The sequence below is a fragment of the Nothobranchius furzeri genome, chromosome 9 (genome assembly GCF_043380555.1).
Source record: "Nothobranchius furzeri strain GRZ-AD chromosome 9, NfurGRZ-RIMD1, whole genome shotgun sequence".
Lineage (NCBI taxonomy): Eukaryota > Metazoa > Chordata > Actinopteri > Cyprinodontiformes > Nothobranchiidae > Nothobranchius > Nothobranchius furzeri.
The window spans coordinates 32,890,158-32,911,524 of record NC_091749.1 but is presented as its reverse complement, the minus strand read 5'-3'; positions in this window follow the sequence as shown (position 1 = coordinate 32,911,524).

Here is a 21,367-nt window from a genome sequence, read left to right as displayed (position 1 = left end):
TTGAGAGCGCTGAGGAGGTTAGCATGCGCAAGCGCTGACGGCCCGATCACCGGACACACTGCGGTGTCTTGAAGCTGATGGCAGCTATAGAGCTGGTTGGTTGGTTGGTTAGTTTTACATGTATAGAGCCGGTTAGTTTTACGTGTATTGAGCTGGTTAGTTGGTTAGTTTTAAGTGTATAGAGCTGGTTAATTTTACGTGTATTGAGCTGGTTGGTTGGTTGGTTAGTTTTACATGTGTTGAGCTGGCTAGTTTTACGTGTATAGAGCTGGTCGGTTGGTTGGTTAGTTTTACATGTTTAGAGCTGGTTAGTTTTACGTGTATAGAGCTGGTTAGTTTTACGTGCATAGAGCTGGTTGGTTGGTTGGTTGGTTAGTTTTACATGTATAGAGCTGGTTAGTTTTACGTGTATAGAGCTGGTTAGTTTTACATGTATAGAGCTGGTTGGTTGGTTGGTTAGTTTTACATGTATAGAGCTGGTTAGTTTTACGTGTATACAGCTGGTTAGTTTTACTTGTATAGGGCTGGTTAGTTTTACGTGTATAGAGATGGTTAGTTTTACGTGTATAGGGCTGGTTAGATTTACATGTATAGGGCTGGTTAGTTTTACATGTATAGGGCTGGTTAGTTTTACGTGTATAGGGCTGGTTAGTTTTACGTGTATAGGGTGGGTTGGTTCGTTGGTTTTATGTGTATAGAGCTGGTTGGTTTTACGTGTATTGAGCTGGTTGGTTGGTTGGTTAGTTTTACATGTGTAGAGCTGGCTAGTTTTACGTGTATAGAGCTGGTTGGTTGGTTAGTTTTACGTGTATAGAGCTGGTCGGTAGGTTGGTTAGTTTTACGTGTATAGAGCTGGTTAGTTTTACGTTTATAGAGCTGGTTAGTTTTATGTGTATAGAGCTGGATGGTTGGTTGGTTAGTTTTACGTGTATAGAGCTGGTTGGTTTTACGTGTATAGAGCTGGTTAGTTTTACGTGTATAGGGCTCGTTAGTTTTACGTGTTCAGGGCTTGTTAGTTTTACGTGTATAGGCCTGGTCAGTTTTACGTGTATATGGCTGGTTAGTTTTACGTGTATAGGGCTGGTAAATTTTACGTGTATAGGGCTGGTTAGTTTTACGTGTATAGGGCTGGTTAGTTTTACGTGTATAGGGTGGGTTTGTTGGTTGGTTGGTTGGTTTTAAGTGTATAGAGCTGGTTGGTTAGTTTTACATGTATAGAGCTGGTTAGTTTTACGTGTATAGAGCTGGCTAGTTTTACGTGTTTAGGGCTGGTTGGTTGGTTGGTTAGTTTTACGTGTATAGAGCTGGTTACTTTTACCTGTATAGGGTTGGTTACTTTTATGTGTATAGGGCTGGTTAGTTTTACGTGTATAGGGCTGGTTAGTTTTACGTGTATAGGGCTGGTTAGTTTTACGTGGATAGGGTGGGTTTGTTGGTTGGTTGGTTGGTTGGTTAGTTTTACGTGTATAGAGCTGGTTGGTTGGTTGGTTGGTTAGTTTTACGTGTATAGAGCTGGTTGGTTTTACGTGTATATAGCTGGTTAGTTTTACGTGTATAGGGCTGGTTAGTTTTATGTGTATAGGGCTGGTCAGTTTTACGTGTATAGGGCTGGTCAGTTTTACGTGTATAGGGCTGGTCAGTTTTACGTGTATAGGGCTGGTTAGTTTTACGTGTACAGGGCTGGTTAGTTTTACGTGTATAGGGCTGGTTACTTTTACGTGTATAGGGCTGGGATAGTTTTACGTGTATAGGGCTGGTCAGTTTTACGTGTATAGGGCTGGTTAGTTTTACGTGTACAGGGCTGGTCAGTTTTACGTGTATAGGGCTGGTTAGTTTTACGTGAATAGGGCTTTTTAGTTTTACGTGTATAGGGCTGGTCACTTTTACGTGTATAGGGCTGGTTAGTTTTACGTGTATAGGGCTGGTCAGTTTTACGTGTATAGGGCTGGTTAGTTTTACGTGTATAGGGTGGGTTGGTTGGTTGGTTTTACGTGTATAGAGCTGGTTGGTTTGTTTGTTTTATGTGTATAGAGCTGGTTTGTTTTACGTGTATAGAGCTGGTTAGTTTTATGTGTATAGGGCTGGTTAGTTTTATGTGTATAGGGCTGGTTAGTTTTATGTGTATAGGGCTGGTTAGTTTTACGTGTATAGGGCTGGTTAGCTTTACATGTATAGAGCTGGTTGGTTGGTTAGTTTTACGTGTATAGAGCTGGTTGGTTGGTTACTTTTACGTGTATAGAGCTGGTTAGTTTTACATGTATAGAGCTGGTTAATTTTACGTGTATAGAGCAGGTTAGTTTTACAAGTATAGAGCTGTTGGTTGGTTGGTTAGTTTTACGTACATTAAGCAGGTTGGTTGGTTTGTTAGTTTTAAGTGTATAGAGCTGGTTAGTTTTACATGTACAGAGCTGGTTAGTTTTACGTATATAGAGCTGGTTAGTTTTACGTATATAGAGCTGGTTGGTTGGTTAGTTTTACGTGTATAGAGCTGGTTAGTTTTACGTGTATAGAGCTGGTTAGTTTTACATGTATAGAGCTGGATAGTTTTACGTGTATAGAGCTGGTTTGTTGGTTGGTTAGTTTTAAATGTATAGAGCTGGTTAGTTTTACGTGTATAAAGCTGGTTAGTTGGTTGGTTAGTTTTACGTGTATAGAGCTGGTTAGTTTTACGTGTATAGCGCTGGTTGGTTGGTTGGTTAGTTTTACATGTATACAGCTGGTTAGTTTTTTTTGAGAGCGCTGAGGAGGTTAGCATGCGCAAGCGCTGACGGCCCGATCACCGGACACACTGCGGTGTCTTGAAGCTGATGGCAGCTATAGAGCTGGTTGGTTGGTTGGTTAGTTTTACATGTATAGAGCCGGTTAGTTTTACGTGTATTGAGCTGGTTAGTTGGTTAGTTTTAAGTGTATAGAGCTGGTTAATTTTACGTGTATTGAGCTGGTTGGTTGGTTGGTTAGTTTTACATGTGTTGAGCTGGCTAGTTTTACGTGTATAGAGCTGGTCGGTTGGTTGGTTAGTTTTACATGTTTAGAGCTGGTTAGTTTTACGTGTATAGAGCTGGTTAGTTTTACGTGCATAGAGCTGGTTGGTTGGTTGGTTGGTTAGTTTTACATGTATAGAGCTGGTTAGTTTTACGTGTATAGAGCTGGTTAGTTTTACATGTATAGAGCTGGTTGGTTGGTTGGTTAGTTTTACATGTATAGAGCTGGTTAGTTTTACGTGTATACAGCTGGTTAGTTTTACTTGTATAGGGCTGGTTAGTTTTACGTGTATAGAGATGGTTAGTTTTACGTGTATAGGGCTGGTTAGATTTACATGTATAGGGCTGGTTAGTTTTACATGTATAGGGCTGGTTAGTTTTACGTGTATAGGGCTGGTTAGTTTTACGTGTATAGGGTGGGTTGGTTCGTTGGTTTTATGTGTATAGAGCTGGTTGGTTTTACGTGTATTGAGCTGGTTGGTTGGTTGGTTAGTTTTACATGTGTAGAGCTGGCTAGTTTTACGTGTATAGAGCTGGTTGGTTGGTTAGTTTTACGTGTGTAGAGCTGGTCGGTAGGTTGGTTAGTTTTACGTGTATAGAGCTGGTTAGTTTTACGTATATAGAGCTGGTTAGTTTTACGTGTATAGAGCTGGATGGTTGGTTGGTTAGTTTTACGTGTATAGAGCTGGTTGGTTTTACGTGTATAGAGCTGGTTAGTTTTACGTGTATAGGGCTCGTTAGTTTTACGTGTACAGGGCTGGTTAGTTTTACGTGTATAGGGCTGGTCAGATTTACGTGTATAGGGCTGGTTAGTTTTACGTGTATAGGGCTGGTAAATTTTACGTGTATAGGGCTGGTTAGTTTTACGTGTATAGGGCTGGTTAGTTTTACGTGTATAGGGTGGGTTTGTTGGTTGGTTGGTTGGTTTTAAGTGTATAGAACTGGTTGGTTAGTTTTACATGTATAGAGCTGGTTAGTTTTACGTGTATAGAGCTGGCTAGTTTTACGTGTATAGGGCTGGTTGGTTGGTTGGTTAGTTTTACGTGTATAGAGCTGGTTACTTTTACCTGTATAGGGTTGGTTACTTTTATGTCTATAGGGCTGGTTAGTTTTACGTGTATAGGGCTGGTTAGTTTTACGTGTATAGGGCTGGTTAGTTTTACGTGGATAGGGTGGGTTTGTTGGTTGGTTGGTTGGTTAGTTTTACGTGTATAGAGCTGGTTGGTTGGTTGGTTGGTTAGTTTTACGTGTATAGAGCTGGTTGGTTTTACGTGTATATGGCTGGTTAGTTTTACGTGTATAGGGCTGGTTAGTTTTATGTGTATAGAGCTGGTTAGTTTTACGTGTATAGAGCTCGATGGTTGGTTGGTTAGTTTTACGTGTATAGAGCTGGTTGGTTTAACGCATATTGAGCTGGTGAGTTTTAGGTGTATAGAGCTGGTTAATTTTACGTGTATAGAGGTGGTTAGTTTTATGTGTATAGAGCTGGTTAGTTTTACGTGTATAGGGCTGGTTAGTTTTACGTGTATAGGGTGGGTTGGTTGGTTGGTTTTACGTGTATAGAGCTGGTTGGTTTGTTTGTTTTATGTGTATAGAGCTTGTTTGTTTAACGTGTATAGAGCTGGTTAGTTTTATGTGTATAGGGCTGGTTAGTTTTATGTGTATAGGGCTGGTTAGTTTTATGTGTATAGGGCTGGTTAGTTTTACGTGTATAGGGCTGGTTAGTTTTACATGTATAGAGCTGGTTGGTTGGTTAGTTTTACGTGTATAGAGCTGGTTGGTTGGTTACTTTTACGTGTATAGAGCTGGTTAGTTTTACATGTATAGAGCTGGTTAATTTTACGTGTATAGAGCAGGTTAGTTTTACAAGTATAGAGCTGGCTGGTTGGTTGGTTAGTTTTACGTACATTAAGCAGGTTGGTTGGTTGGTTAGTTTTAAGTGTATAGAGCTGGTTAGTTTTACATGTACAGAGCTGGTTAGTTTTACGTATATAGAGCTGGTTAGTTTTACGTATATAGAGCTGGTTGGTTGGTTAGTTTTACGTGTATAGAGCTGGTTAGTTTTACGTGTATAGAGCTGGTTAGTTTTACGTGTATAGAGCTGGATAGTTTTACGTGTATAGAGCTGGTTTGTTGGTTGGTTAGTTTTAAATGTATAGAGCTGGTTAGTTTTACGTGTACAGAGTTGGTCGGTTGGTTGGTTGGTTAGTTTTACGTGTATAGAGCTGGTTGGTTGGTTAGTTTTACGTGTATAGAGCTGGTTAGTTTTACATGTATAAAGCTGGATAGTTGGTTGGTTAGTTTTACGTGTATAGAGCTGGTTAGTTTTACGTGTATAGAGCTGGTTGGTTGGTTGGTTAGTTTTACATGTATACAGCTGGTTAGTTTTTTTGAGAGCGCTGAGGAGGTTAGCATGCGCAAGAGCTGACGGCCCGATCACCGGACACACTGCGGCGTCTTGAAGCTGATGGCAGCTATAGAGCTAGTTGGTTGGTTGGTTAGTTTTACATGTATAGAGCCGGTTAGTTTAACGTGTATTGAGCTGGTTAGTTGGTTAGTTTTAAGTGTATAGAGCTGGTTAATTTTACGTGTATTGAGCTGGTTGGTTGGTTGGTTAGTTTTACATGTGTTGAGCTGGCTAGTTTTACGTGTATAGAGCTGGTCGGTTGGTTGGTTAGTTTTACGTGTATAGAGCTGGTTAGTTTTACGTGTATAGAGCTGGTTAGTTTTACGTGCATAGAGCTAGTTGGTTGGTTGGTTGGTTAGTTTTACATGTATAGAGCTGGTTAGTTTTACGTGTATAGAGCTGGTTAGTTTTACATGTATAGAGCTGGTTGGTTGGTTGGTTAGTTTTACATGTATAGAGCTGGTTAGTTTTACGTGTATACAGCTGGGTAGTTTTACTTGTATAGGGCTGGTTAGTTTTACGTGTATAGGGATGGTTAGTTTTACGTGTATAGGGCTGGTTAGATTTACATGTATAGGGCTGGTTAGTTTTACATGTATAGGGCTGGTTAGTTTTACGTGTATAGGGCTGGTTAGTTTTACGTGTATAGGGTGGGTTGGTTCGTTGGTTTTATGTGTATAGAGCTGGTTAGTTTTACGTGTATTGAGCTGGTTGGTTGGTTGGTTAGTTTTACATGTGTAGAGCTGGCTAGTTTTACTTGTATAGAGCTGGTTGGTTGGTTAGTTTTACGTGTATAGAGCTGGTCGGTAGGTTGGTTAGTTTTACGTGTATAGAGCTGGTTAGTTTTACGTATATAGAGCTGGTTAGTTATACGTGTATAGAGCTGGTTGGTTTTACGTGTATAGAGCTGGTCGGTTTTACGTGTATAGAGCTGGTTAGTTTTACGTGTATAGGGCTGGTTAGTTTTACGTGTTCAGGGCTGGTTAGTTTTACGTGTATAGGGCTGGTCAGTTTTACGTGTATAGGGCTGGTTAGTTTTACGTGTATAGGGCTGGTAAATTTTACGTGTATAGGGCTGGTTAGTTTTACGTGTATAGGGCTGGTTAGTTTTACGTGTATAGGGTGGGTTTGTTGATTGGTTGGTTGGTTTTAAGTGTATAGAGCTGGTTGGTTAGTTTTACATGTATAGAGCTGGTTAGTTTTACGTGTATAGAGCTTGCTAGTTTTACGTGTATAGGGCTGGTTGGTTGGTTGGTTAGTTTTACGTGTATAGAGCTGGTTACTTTTACCTGTATAGGGTTGGTTACTTTTATGTGTATAGGGCTGGTTAGTTTTACGTGTATAGGGCTGGTTAGTTTTACGTGGATAGGGTGGGTTTGTTGGTTGGTTGGTTGGTTAGTTTTACGTGTATAGAGCTGGTTGGTTGGTTAGTTTTACGTGTATAGAGCTGGTTGGTTTTACGTGTATATAGCTGTTTAGTTTTACGTGTATAGGGCTGGTTAGTTTTATGTGTATAGGGCTGGTCAGTTTTACGTGTATAGGGCTGGTCAGTTTTACGTGTATAGGGCTGGTTAGTTTTACGTGTACAGGGCTGGTTAGTTTTACGTGTACAGGGCTGGTTAGTTTTACGTGTATAGGGCTGGTTACTTTTACATGTATAGGGCTGGATAGTTTTACGTGTATAGGGCTGGTCAGGTTTACGTGTATAGGGCTGGTTAGTTTTACGTGTACAGGGCTGGTGAGTTTTACGTGTATAGGGCTGGTTAGTTTTACGTGAATAGGGCTTGTTAGTTTTACGTGTATAGGGCTGGTCAGTTTTACGTGTATAGGGCTGGTTAGTTTTACGTGTATAGGGCTGGTCAGTTTTACGTGTATAGGTCTGGTTTGTTTTACGTGTATAGGGTGGGTTGGTTGGTTGGTTTTACGTGTATAGAGCTGGTTGGTTTGTTTGTTTTATGTGTATAGAGCTGGTTTGTTTTACGTGTATAGAGCTGGTTAGTTTTATGTGTATAGGGCTGGTTAGTTTTATGTGTATAGGGCTGGTTAGTTTTATGTGTATAGGGCTGGTTAGTTTTACGTGTATAGGGCTGGTTAGTTTTACATGTATAGAGCTGGTTGGTTGGTTAGTTTTACGTGTATAGAGCTGGTTGGTTGGTTACTTTTACGTGTATAGAGCTGGTTAGTTTTACATGTATAGAGCTTGTTAATTTTACGTGTATAGAGCAGGTTAGTTTTACAAGTATAGAGCTGGTTGGTTGGTTGGTTAGTTTTACGTACATTAAGCAGGTTGGTTGGTTGGTTAGTTTTAAGTGTATAGAGCTGGTTAGTTTTACATGTACAGAGCTGGTTAGTTTTACGTATATAGAGCTGGTTAGTTTTACGTATATAGAGCTGGTTGGTTGGTTAGTTTTACGTGTATAGAGCTGGTTAGTTTTACGTGTATAGAGCTGGTTAGTTTTAAGTGTATAGAGCTGGATAGTTTTACGTGTATAGAGCTGGTTTGTTGGTTGGTTAGTTTTAAATGTATAGAGCTGGTTAGTTTTACGTATACAGAGTTGGTCGGTTGGTTGGTTGGTTAGTTTTACGTGTATAGAGCTGGTTGGTTGGTTAGTTTTACGTGTATAGAGCTGGTTAGTTTTACATGTATAAAGCTGGTTAGTTGGTTGGTTAGTTTTACGTGTATAGAGCTGGTTGGTTGGTTGGTTAGTTTTACATGTATACAGCTGGTTAGTTTTTTTTGAGAGCGCTGAGGAGGTTAGCATGCGCAAGCGCTGACGGCCCGATCACCGGACACACTGCGGCGTCTTGAAGCTGATGGCAGCTATAGAGCTGGTTGGTTGGTTGGTTAGTTTTACATGTATAGAGCCGGTTAGTTTTACGTGTATTGAGCTGGTTAGTTGGTTAGTTTTAAGTGTATAGAGCTGGTTAATTTTACGTGTATTGAGCTGGTTGGTTGGTTGGTTAGTTTTACATGTGTTGAGCTGGTCGGTTGGTTGGTTAGTTTTACGTGTATAGAGCTGGTTAGTTTTACGTGCATAGAGCTGGTTGGTTGGTTGGTTGGTTAGTTTTACATGTATAGAGCTGGTTAGTTTTACGTGTATAGAGCTGGTTAGTTTTACATGTATAGAGCTGGTTGGTTGGTTGGTTGGTTAGTTTTACATGTATAGAGCTGGTTAGTTTTACGTGTACACAGCTGGTTAGTTTTACTTGTATAGGGCTGGTTAGTTTTACGTGTATAGGGATGGTTAGTTTTACGTGTATAGGGCTGGTTAGATTTACATGTATAGGGCTGGTTAGTTTTACATGTATAGGGCTGGTTAGTTTTACGTGTATAGGGCTGGTTAGTTTTACGTGTATAGGGTGGGTTGGTTCGTTGGTTTTATGTGTATAGAGCTGGTTGGTTTTACGTGTATTGAGCTGGTTGGTTGGTTGGTTAGTTTTACATGTGTAGAGCTGGCTAGTTTTACGTGTATAGAGCTGGTTGGTTGGTTAGTTTTACGTGTATAGAGCTGGTCGGTAGGTTGGTTAGTTTTACGTGTATAGAGCTGGTTAGTTTTACGTATATAGAGCTGGTTAGTTTTACGTGTATAGAGCTGGATGGTTGGTTGGTTAGTTTTACGTGTATAGAGCTGGTTGGTTTTACGTGTATAGAGCTGGTTAGTTTTACGTGTATAGGGCTCGTTAGTTTTACGTGTACAGGGCTGGTTAGTTTTATGTGTATAGGGCTGGTCAGTTTTACGTGTATAGGGCTGGTTAGTTTTACATGTATAGGGCTGGTAAATTTTACGTGTATAGGGCTGGTTAGTTTTACGTGTATAGGGCTGGTTAGTTTTACGTGTATAGGGTGGGTTTGTTGGTTGGTTGGTTGGTTTTAAGTGTATAGAGCTGGTTGGTTAGTTTTACATGTATAGAGCTGGTTAGTTTTACGTGTATAGAGCTGGCTAGTTTTACGTGTATAGGGCTGGTTGGTTGGTTGGTTAGTTTTACGTGTATAGAGCTGGTTACTTTTACCTGTATAGGGTTGGTTACTTTTATGTGTATAGGGCTGGTTAGTTTTACGTGTATAGGGCTGGTTAGTTTTACGTGTATAGGGCTGGTTAGTTTTACGTGGATATTGTGGGTTTGTTGGTTGGTTGGTTGGTTGGTTAGTTTTACGTGTATAGAGCTGGTTGGTTGGTTGGTTGGTTAGTTTTACGTTTATAGAGCTGGTTGGTTTTACGTGTATATAGCTGGTTAGTTTTACGTGTATAGGGCTGGTTAGTTTTATGTGTATAGGGCTGGTCAGTTTTACGTGTATAGGGCTGGTCAGTTTTACGTGTATAGGGCTGGTCAGTTTTACGTGTATAGGGCTGGTTAGTTTTACGTGTACAGGGCTGGTTAGTTTTACGTGTACAGGGCTGGTTAGTTTTACGTGTATAGGGCTGGTTACTTTTACGTGTATAGGGCTGGTTAGTTTTACGTGTATAGGGCTGGTCAGTTTTACGTGTATAGGGCTGGTTAGTTTTACGTGTACAGGGCTGGTCAGTTTTACGTGTATAGGGCTGGATAGTTTTACGTGAATAGGGCTTGTTAGTTTTACGTGTATAGGGCTGGTCAGTTTTACGTGTATAGGGCTGGTTAGTTTTACGTATATAGAGCTGGTTAGTTTTACGTATATAGAGCTGGTTGGTTGGTTAGTTTTACGTGTATAGAGCTGGTTAGTTTTACGTGTATAGAGCTGGTTAGTTGTACGTGTATAGAGCTGGATAGTTTTACGTGTATAGAGCTGGTTTGTTGGTTGGTTAGTTTTAAATGTATAGAGCTGGTTAGTTTTACGTGTACAGAGTTGGTCGGTTGGTTGGTTAGTTTTACGTGTATAGAGCTGGTTGGTTGGTTAGTTTTACGTGTATAGAGCTGGTTAGTTTTACATGTATAAAGCTGGTTATTTGGTTGGTTAGTTTTACGTGTATAGAGCTGGTTAGTTTTACGTGTATAGAGCTGGTTGGTTGGTTGGTTAGTTTTACATGTATACAGCTGGTTAGTTTTTTTTTGAGAGCGCTGAGGAGGTTAGCATGCGCAAGCGCTGACGGCCCGATCACCGGACACACTGCGGCGTCTTGAAGCTGATGGCAGCTATAGAGCTGGTTGGTTGGTTGGTTAGTTTTACATGTATAGAGCCGGTTAGTTTTACGTGTATTGAGCTGGTTAGTTGGTTAGTTTTAAGTGTATAGAGCTGGTTAATTTTACGTGTATTGAGCTGGTTGGTTGGTTGGTTAGTTTTACATGTGTTGAGCTGGCTAGTTTTACGTGTATAGAGCTGGTCGGTTGGTTGGTTAGTTTTACGTGCATAGAGCTGGTTAGTTTTACGTGTATAGAGCTGGTTAGTTTTACGTGCATAGAGCTGGTTGGTTGGTTGGTTGGTTGGTTAGTTTTACATGTATAGAGCTGGTTAGTTTTACGTGTATAGAGCTGGTTAGTTTTACATGTATAGAGCTGGTTGGTTGGTTGGTTAGTTTTACATGTATAGAGCTGGTTAGTTTTACGTGTATACAGCTGGTTAGTTTTACTTGTATAGGGTTGGTTAGTTTTACGTGTATAGGGATGGTTAGGTTTACGTATTTAGGGCTGGTTAGATTTACATGTATAGGGCTGGTTAGTTTTACATGTATAGGGCTGGTTAGTTTTACGTGTATAGGGCTGGTTAGTTTTACGTGTATAGGGTGGGTTGGTTCGTTGGTTTTATGTGTATAGAGCTGGTTGGTTTTACGTGTATTGAGCTGGTTGGTTGGTTGGTTAGTTTTACATGTGTAGAGCTGGCTAGTTTTACGTGTATAGAGCTGGTTGGTTGGTTAGTTTTACGTGTATAGAGCTGGTCGGTAGGTTGGTTAGTTTTACGTGTATAGAGCTGGTTAGTTTTACGTATATAGAGCTGGTTAGTTTTACGTGTATAGAGCTGGATGGTTGGTTGGTTAGTTTTACGTGTATAGAGCTGGTTGGTTTTACGTGTATAGAGCTGGTTAGTTTTACGTGTATAGGGCTCGTTAGTTTTACGTGTACAGGGCTGGTTAGTTTTACGTGTATAGGGCTGGTCAGTTTTACGTGTATAGGGCTGGTAAGTTTTACGTGTATAGGGCTGGTAAATTTTACGTGTATAGGGCTGGTTAGTTTTACGTGTATAGGGCTGGTTAGTTTTACGTGTATAGGGTGGGTTTGTTGGTTGGTTGGTTGGTTTTAAGTGTATAGAGCTGGTTGGTTAGTTTTACATGTATAGAGCTGATTGGTTGGTTGGTTAGTTTTACATGTATACAGCTGGTTAGTTTTTTTTTGAGAGCGCTGAGGAGGTTAGCATGCGCAAGCGCTGACGGCCCGATCACCGGACACACTGCGGCGTCTTGAAGCTGATGGCAGCTATAGAGCTGGTTGGTTGGTTGGTTAGTTTTACATGTATAGAGCCGGTTAGTTTTACGTGTATTGAGCTGGTTAGTTGGTTAGTTTTAAGTGTATAGAGCTGGTTAATTTTACGTGTATTGAGCTGGTTGGTTGGTTGGTTAGTTTTACATGTGTTGAGCTGGCTAGTTTTACGTGTATAGAGCTGGTCGGTTGGTTGGTTAGTTTTACGTGTATAGAGCTGGTTAGTTTTACGTGTATAGAGCTGGTTAGTTTTACGTGCATAGAGCTGGTTGGTTGGTTGGTTGGTTAGTTTTACATGTATAGAGCTGGTTAGTTTTACGTGTATAGAGCTGGTTAGTTTTACATGTATAGAGCTGGTTGGTTGGTTGGTTAGTTTTACATGTATAGAGCTGGTTAGTTTTACGTGTATACAGCTGGTTAGTTTTACTTGTATAGGGCTGGTTAGTTTTACGTGTATAGGGATGGTTAGTTTTACGTGTATAGGGCTGGTTAGATTTACATGTATAGGGCTGGTTAATTTTACATGTATAGGGCTGGTTAGTTTTACGTGTATAGGGCTGGTTAGTTTTACGTGTATAGGGTGGGTTGGTTCGTTGGTTTTATGTGTATAGAGCTCGTTGGTTTTACGTGTATTGAGCTGGTTGGTTGGTTGGTTAGTTTTACATGTGTAGAGCTGGCTAGTTTTACGTGTATAGAGCTGGTTGGTTGGTTAGTTTTACGTGTATAGAGCTGGTCGGTAGGTTGGTTAGTTTTACGTGTATAGAGCTGGTTAGTTTTACGTATATAGAGCTGGTTAGTTTTACATGTATAGAGCTGGATGGTTGGTTGGTTAGTTTTACGTGTATAGAGCTGGTTGGTTTTACGTGTATAGAGCTGGTTAGTTTTACGTGTATAGGGCTCGTTAGTTTTACGTGTACAGGGCTGGTTAGTTTTACGTGTATAGGGCTGGTCAGTTTTACGTGTATAGGGCTGGTTAGTTTTACGTGTATAGGGCTGGTTAGTTTTACGTGTATAGGGTGGGTTTGTTGGTTGGTTGGTTGGTTTTAAGTGTATAGAGCTGGTTGGTTAGTTTTACATGTATAGAGCTGGTTAGTTTTACGTGTATAGAGCTGGCTAGTTTTACGTGTATAGGGCTGGTTGGTTGGTTGGTTAGTTTTACGTGTATAGAGCTGGTTACTTTTACCTGTATAGGGTTGGTTACTTTTATGTGTATAGGGCTGGTTAGTTTTACGTGTATAGGGCTGGTTAGTTTTACGTGTACAGGGCTGGTTAGTTTTACGTGTATAGGGCTGGTTACTTTTACGTGTATAGGGCTGGTTAGTTTTACGTGTATAGGGCTGGTCAGTTTTACGTGTATAGGGCTGGTTAGTTTTACGTGTACAGGGCTGGTCAGTTTTACGTGTATAGGGCTGGATAGTTTTACGTGAATAGGGCTTGTTAGTTTTACGTGTATAGGGCTGGTCAGTTTTACGTGTATAGGGCTGGTTAGTTTTACGTATATAGAGCTGGTTAGTTTTACGTATATAGAGCTGGTTGGTTGGTTAGTTTTACGTGTATAGAGCTGGTTAGTTTTACGTGTATAGAGCTGGTTAGTTGTACGTGTATAGAGCTGGATAGTTTTACGTGTATAGAGCTGGTTTGTTGGTTGGTTAGTTTTAAATGTATAGAGCTGGTTAGTTTTACGTGTACAGAGTTGGTCGGTTGGTTGGTTGGTTAGTTTTACGTGTATAGAGCTGGTTGGTTGGTTAGTTTTACGTGTATAGAGCTGGTTAGTTTTACATGTATAAAGCTGGTTATTTGGTTGGTTAGTTTTACGTGTATAGAGCTGGTTAGTTTTACGTGTATAGAGCTGGTTGGTTGGTTGGTTAGTTTTACATGTATACAGCTGGTTAGTTTTTTTTTGAGAGCGCTGAGGAGGTTAGCATGCGCAAGCGCTGACGGCCCGATCACCGGACACACTGCGGCGTCTTGAAGCTGATGGCAGCTATAGAGCTGGTTGGTTGGTTGGTTAGTTTTACATGTATAGAGCCGGTTAGTTTTACGTGTATTGAGCTGGTTAGTTGGTTAGTTTTAACTGTATAGAGCTGGTTAATTTTACGTGTATTGAGCTGGTTGGTTGGTTGGTTAGTTTTACATGTGTTGAGCTGGCTAGTTTTACGTGTATAGAGCTGGTCGGTTGGTTGGTTAGTTTTACGTGCATAGAGCTGGTTAGTTTTACGTGTATAGAGCTGGTTAGTTTTACGTGCATAGAGCTGGTTGGTTGGTTGGTTGGTTGGTTAGTTTTACATGTATAGAGCTGGTTAGTTTTACGTGTATAGAGCTGGTTAGTTTTACATGTATAGAGCTGGTTGGTTGGTTGGTTAGTTTTACATGTATAGAGCTGGTTAGTTTTACGTGTATACAGCTGGTTAGTTTTACTTGTATAGGGCTGGTTAGTTTTACGTGTATAGGGATGGTTAGGTTTACGTATTTAGGGCTGGTTAGATTTACATGTATAGGGCTGGTTAGTTTTACATGTATAGGGCTGGTTAGTTTTACGTGTATAGGGCTGGTTAGTTTTACGTGTATAGGGCTGGTTAGTTTTACGTGTATAGGGTGGGTTGGTTCGTTGGTTTTATGTGTATAGAGCTGGTTGGTTTTACGTGTATTGAGCTGGTTGGTTGGTTGGTTAGTTTTACATGTGTAGAGCTGGCTAGTTTTACGTGTATAGAGCTGGTTGGTTGGTTAGTTTTACGTGTATAGAGCTGGTCGGTAGGTTGGTTAGTTTTACGTGTATAGAGCTGGTTAGTTTTACGTATATAGAGCTGGTTAGTTTTACGTGTATAGAGCTGGATGGTTGGTTGGTTAGTTTTACGTGTATAGAGCTGGTTGGTTTTACGTGTATAGAGCTGGTTAGTTTTACGTGTATAGGGCTCGTTAGTTTTACGTGTACAGGGCTGGTTAGTTTTACGTGTATAGGGCTGGTCAGTTTTACGTGTATAGGGCTGGTAAGTTTTACATGTATAGGGCTGGTAAATTTTACGTGTATAGGGCTGGTTAGTTTTACGTGTATAGGGCTGGTTAGTTTTACGTGTATAGGGTGGGTTTGTTGGTTGGTTGGTTGGTTTTAAGTGTATAGAGCTGGTTGGTTAGTTTTACATGTATAGAGCTGATTGGTTGGTTGGTTAGTTTTACATGTATACAGCTGGTTAGTTTTTTTTTGAGAGCGCTGAGGAGGTTAGCATGCGCAAGCGCTGACGGCCCGATCACCGGACACACTGCGGCGTCTTGAAGCTGATGGCAGCTATAGAGCTGGTTGGTTGGTTGGTTAGTTTTACATGTATAGAGCCGGTTAGTTTTACGTGTATTGAGCTGGTTAGTTGGTTAGTTTTAAGTGTATAGAGCTGGTTAATTTTACGTGTATTGAGCTGGTTGGTTGGTTGGTTAGTTTTACATGTGTTGAGCTGGCTAGTTTTACGTGTATAGAGCTGGTCGGTTGGTTGGTTAGTTTTACGTGTATAGAGCTGGTTAGTTTTACGTGTATAGAGCTGGTTAGTTTTACGTGCATAGAGCTGGTTGGTTGGTTGGTTGGTTAGTTTTACATGTATAGAGCTGGTTAGTTTTACGTGTATAGAGCTGGTTAGTTTTACATGTATAGAGCTGGTTGGTTGGTTGGTTAGTTTTACATGTATAGAGCTGGTTAGTTTTACGTGTATACAGCTGGTTAGTTTTACTTGTATAGGGCTGGTTAGTTTTACGTGTATAGGGATGGTTAGTTTTACGTGTATAGGGCTGGTTAGATTTACATGTATAGGGCTGGTTAATTTTACATGTATAGGGCTGGTTAGTTTTACGTGTATAGGGCTGGTTAGTTTTACGTGTATAGGGTGGGTTGGTTCGTTGGTTTTATGTGTATAGAGCTCGTTGGTTTTACGTGTATTGAGCTGGTTGGTTGGTTGGTTAGTTTTACATGTGTAGAGCTGGCTAGTTTTACGTGTATAGAGCTGGTTGGTTGGTTAGTTTTACGTGTATAGAGCTGGTCGGTAGGTTGGTTAGTTTTACGTGTATAGAGCTGGTTAGTTTTACGTATATAGAGCTGGTTAGTTTTACATGTATAGAGCTGGATGGTTGGTTGGTTAGTTTTACGTGTATAGAGCTGGTTGGTTTTACGTGTATAGAGCTGGTTAGTTTTACGTGTATAGGGCTCGTTAGTTTTACGTGTACAGGGCTGGTTAGTTTTACGTGTATAGGGCTGGTCAGTTTTACGTGTATAGGGCTGGTTAGTTTTACGTGTATAGGGCTGGTTAGTTTTACGTGTATAGGGTGGGTTTGTTGGTTGGTTGGTTGGTTTTAAGTGTATAGAGCTGGTTGGTTAGTTTTACATGTATAGAGCTGGTTAGTTTTACGTGTATAGAGCTGGCTAGTTTTACGTGTATAGGGCTGGTTGGTTGGTTGGTTAGTTTTACGTGTATAGAGCTGGTTACTTTTACCTGTATAGGGTTGGTTACTTTTATGTGTATAGGGCTGGTTAGTTTTACGTGTATAGGGCTGGTTAGTTTTACGTGTATAGGGCTGGTTAGTTTTACGTGGATAGGGTGGGTTTGTTGGTTGGTTGGTTGGTTGGTTAGTTTTACGTGTATAGAGCTGGTTGGTTGGTTGGTTGGTTAGTTTTACGTGTATAGAGCTGGTTGGTTTTACGTGTATATAGCTCGTTAGTTTTACGTGTATAGGGCTGGTTAGTTTTATGTGTATAGGGCTGGTCAGTTTTACGTGTATAGGGCTGGTCAGTTTTACGTGTATAGGGCTGGTCAGTTTTACGTGTATAGGGCTGGTTAGTTTTACGTGTACAGGGCTGGTTAGTTTTACGTGTACAGGGCTGGTTAGTTTTACGTGTATAGGGCTGGTTACTTTTACGTGTATAGGGCTGGTTAGTTTTACGTGTATAGGGCTGGTCAGTTTTACGTGTATAGGGCTGGTTAGTTTTACGTGTACAGGGCTGGTCAGTTTTACGTGTATAGGGCTGGATAGTTTTACGTGAATAGGGTTTGTTAGTTTTACGTGTATAGGGCTGGTCAGTTTTACGTGTATAGGGCTGGTTAGTTTTACGTATATAGAGCTGGTTAGTTTTACGTATATAGAGCTGGTTGGTTGGTTAGTTTTACGTGTATAGAGCTGGTTAGTTTTACATGTATAGAGCTGGTTAGTTTTACGTGTATAGAGCTGGATAGTTTTACGTGTATAGAGCTGGTTTGTTGGTTGGTTAGTTTTAAATGTATAGAGCTGGTTAGTTTTACGTGTACAGAGTTGGTCGGTTGGTTGGTTGGTTAGTTTTACGTGTATAGAGCTGGTTGGTTGGTTAGTTTTACGTGTATAGAGCTGGTTAGTTTTACATGTATAAAGCTGGTTAGTTGGTTGGTTAGTTTTACGTGTATAGAGCTGGTTAGTTTTACGTGTATAGAGCTGGTTGGTTGGTTGGTTAGTTTTACATGTATACAGCTGGTTAGTTTTTTTTTTGAGAGCGCTGAGGAGGTTAGCATGCGCAAGCGCTGACGGCCCGATCACCGGACACACTGCGGCGTCTTGAAGCTGATGGCAGCTATAGAGCTGGTTGGTTGGTTGGTTAGTTTTACATGTATAGAGCCGGTTAGTTTTAAGTGTATTGAGCTGGTTAGTTGGTTAGTTTTAAGTGTATAGAGCTGGTTAATTTTACGTGTATTGAGCTGGTTGGTTGGTTGGTTAGTTTTACATGTGTTGAGCTGGCTAGTTTTACGTGTATAGAGCTGGTCGGTTGGTTGGTTAGTTTTACGTGTATAGAGCTGGTTAGTTTTACGTGTATAGAGCTGGTTAGTTTTACGTGCATAGAGCTGGTTGGTTGGTTGGTTGGTTAGTTTTACATGTATAGAGCTGGTTAGTTTTACGTGTATAGAGCTGGTTAGTTTTACATGTATAGAGCTAGTTGGTTGGTTGGTTAGTTTTACATGTATAGAGCTGGTTAGTTTTACGTGTATACAGCTGGTTAGTTTTACTTGTATAGGGCTGGTTAGTTTTACGTGTATAGGGATGGTTAGTTTTACGTATTTAGGGCTGGTTAGATTTACATGTATAGGGCTGGTTAGTTTTACATGTATAGGGCTGGTTAGTTTTACGTGTATAGGGCTGGTTAGTTTTACGTGTATAGGGTGGGTTGGTTCGTTGGTTTTATGTGTATAGAGCTGGTTGGTTTTACGTGTATTGAGCTGGTTGGTTGGTTGGTTAGTTTTACATGTGTAGAGCTGGCTAGTTTTACGTGTATAGAGCTGGTTGGTTGGTTAGTTTTACGTGTATAGAGCTGGTCGGTAGGTTGGTTAGTTTTACGTGTATAGAGCTGGTTAGTTTTACGTATATAGAGCTGGTTAGTTTTACGTGTATAGAGCTGGATGGTTGGTTGGTTAGTTTTACGTGTATAGAGCTGGTTGGTTTTACGTGTATAGAGCTGGTTAGTTTTACGTGTATAGGGCTCGTTAGTTTTACGTGTACAGGGCTGGTTAGTTTTACGTGTATAGGGCTGGTCAGTTTTACGTGTATAGGGCTGGTTAGTTTTACGTGTATAGAGCTGGCTAGTTTTACGTGTATAGAGCTGGTTGGTTGGTTGGTTGGTTTTAAGTGTATAGAGCTGGTTGGTTAGTTTTACATGTATAGAGCTGGTTAGTTTTACGTGTATAGAGCTGGTTAGTTTTACGTGTATAGAGCTGGTTAGTTTTATGTGTATAGGGCTGGTTAGTTTTATGTGTATAGGGCTGGTTAGTTTTATGTGTATAGGGCTGGTTAGTTTTACGTGTATAGGGCTGGTTAGTTTCACATGTATAGAGCTGGTTGGTTGGTTAGTTTTACGTGTATAGAGCTGGTTGGTTGGTTACTTTTACGTGTATAGAGCTGGTTAGTTTTACATGTATAGAGCTGGTTAATTTTACGTGTATAGAGCAGGTTAGTTTTACAAGTATAGAGCTGGTTGGTTGGTTGGTTGGTTGGTTAGTTTTACGTACATTAAGCAGGTTGGTTGGTTGGTTAGTTTTAAGTGTATAGAGCTGGTTAGTTTTACATGTACAGAGCTGGTTAGTTTTACGTATATAGAGCTGGTTAGTTTTACGTATATAGAGCTGGTTGGTTGGTTAGTTTTACGTGTATAGAGCTGGTTAGTTTTACGTGTATAGAGCTGGTTAGTTTTAAGTGTATAGAGCTGGATAGTTTTACGTGTATAGAGCTGGTTTGTTGGTTGGTTAGTTTTAAATGTATAGAGCTGGTTAGTTTTACGTGTACAGAGTTGGTCGGTTGGTTGGTTGGTTAGTTTTACGTGTATAGAGCTGGTTGGTTGGTTAGTTTTATGTGTATAGAGCTGGTTAGTTTTACATGTATAAAGCTGGTTAGTTGGTTGGTTAGTTTTACGTGTATAGAGCTGGTTGGTTGGTTGGTTAGTTTTACATGTATACAGCTGGTTAGTTTTTTTTTTGAGAGCGCTGAGGAGGTTAGCATGCGCAAGCGCTGACGGCCCGATCACCGGACACACTGCGGCGTCTTGAAGCTGATGGCAGCTATAGAGCTGGTTGGTTGGTTGGTTAGTTTTACATGTATAGAGCCGGTTAGTTTTACGTGTATTGAGCTGGTTAGTTGGTTAGTTTTAAGTGTATAGAGCTGGTTAATTTTACGTGTATTGAGCTGGTTGGTTGGTTGGTTAGTTTTACATGTGTTGAGCTGGCTAGTTTTACGTGTATAGAGCTGGTCGGTTGGTTGGTTAGTTTTACGTGTATAGAGCTGGTTAGTTTTACGTGCATAGAGCTGGTTGGTTGGTTGGTTGGTTAGTTTTACATGTATAGAGCTGGTTAGTTTTACGTGTATAGAGCTGGTTAGTTTTACATGTATAGAGCTGGTTGGTTGGTTGGTTAGTTTTACATGTATAGAGCTGGTTAGTTTTACGTGTATACAGCTGGTTAGTTTTACTTGTATAGGGCTGGTTAGTTTTACGTGTATAGGGATGGTTAGTTTTACGTGTATAGGGCTGGTTAGATTTACATGTATAGGGCTGGTTAGTTTTACATGTATAGGGCTGGTTAGTTTTACGTGTATAGGGCTGGTTAGTTTTACGTGTATAGGGTGGGTTGGTTCGTTGGTTTTATGTGTATAGAGCTGGTTGGTTTTACGTGTATTGAGCTGGTTGGTTTGTTGGTTAGTTTTACATGTGTAGAGCTGGCTAGTTTTACGTGTATAGAGCTGGTTGGTTGGTTAGTTTTACGTGTATAGAGCTGGTCGGTAGGTTGGTTAGTTTTACGTGTATAGAGCTGGTTAGTTTTACGTATATAGAGCTGGTTAGTTTTACGTGTATAGAGCTGGATGGTTGGTTGGTTAGTTTTACGTGTATAGAGCTGGTTGGTTTTACGTGTATAGAGCTGGTTAGTTTTACGTGTATAGGGCTCGTTAGTTTTACGTGTACAGGGCTGGTTAGTTTTACGTGTATAGGGCTGGTCAGTTTTACGTGTATAGGGCTGGTTAGTTTTACATGTATAGGGCTGGTAAATTTTACGTGTATAGGGCTGGTTAGTTTTACGTGTATAGGGCTGGTTAGTTTTACGTGTATAGGGTGGGTTTGTTGGTTGGTTGGTTGGTTTTAAGTGTATAGAGCTGGTTGGTTAGTTTTACATGTATAGAGCTGGTTAGTTTTACGTGTATAGAGCTGGCTAGTTTTACGTGTATAGAGCTGGTTGGTTGGTTGGTTAGTTTTACGTGTATAGAGCTGGTTACTTTTACCTGTATAGGGTTGGTTACTTTTATGTGTATAGGGCTGGTTAGTTTTACGTGTATAGGGCTGGTTAGTTTTACGTGTATAGGGCTGGTTAGTTTTACGTGGATAGGGTGGGTTTGTTGGTTGGTTGGTTGGTTGGTTAGTTTTACGTGTATAGAGCTGGTTGGTTGGTTGGTTGGTTAGTTTTACGTGTATAGAGCTGGTTGGTTTTACGTGTATATAGCTGGTTAGTTTTACGTGTATAGGGCTGGTTAGTTTTATGTGTATAGGGCTGGTCAGTTTTACGTGTATAGGGCTGGTCAGTTTTACGTGTATAGGGCTGGTCAGTTTTACGTGTATAGGGCTGGTTAGTTTTACGTGTACAGGGCTGGTTAGTTTTACGTGTACAGGGCTGGTTAGTTTTACGTGTATAGGGCTGGTTACTTTTACGTGTATAGGGCTGGTTAGTTTTACGTGTATAGGGCTGGTCAGTTTTACGTGTATAGGGCTGGTTAGTTTTACGTGTACAGGGCTGGTCAGTTTTACGTGTATAGGGCTGGATAGTTTTACGTGAATAGGGCTTGTTAGTTTTACGTGTATAGGGCTGGTCAGTTTTACGTGTATAGGGCTGGTTAGTTTTACGTATATAGAGCTGGTTAGTTTTACGTATATAGAGCTGGTTGGTTGGTTAGTTTTACGTGTATAGAGCTGGTTAGTTTTACGTGTATAGAGCTGGTTAGTTGTACGTGTATAGAGCTGGATAGTTTTACGTGTATAGAGCTGGTTTGTTGGTTGGTTAGTTTTAAATGTATAGAGCTGGTTAGTTTTACGTGTACAGAGTTGGTCGGTTGGTTGGTT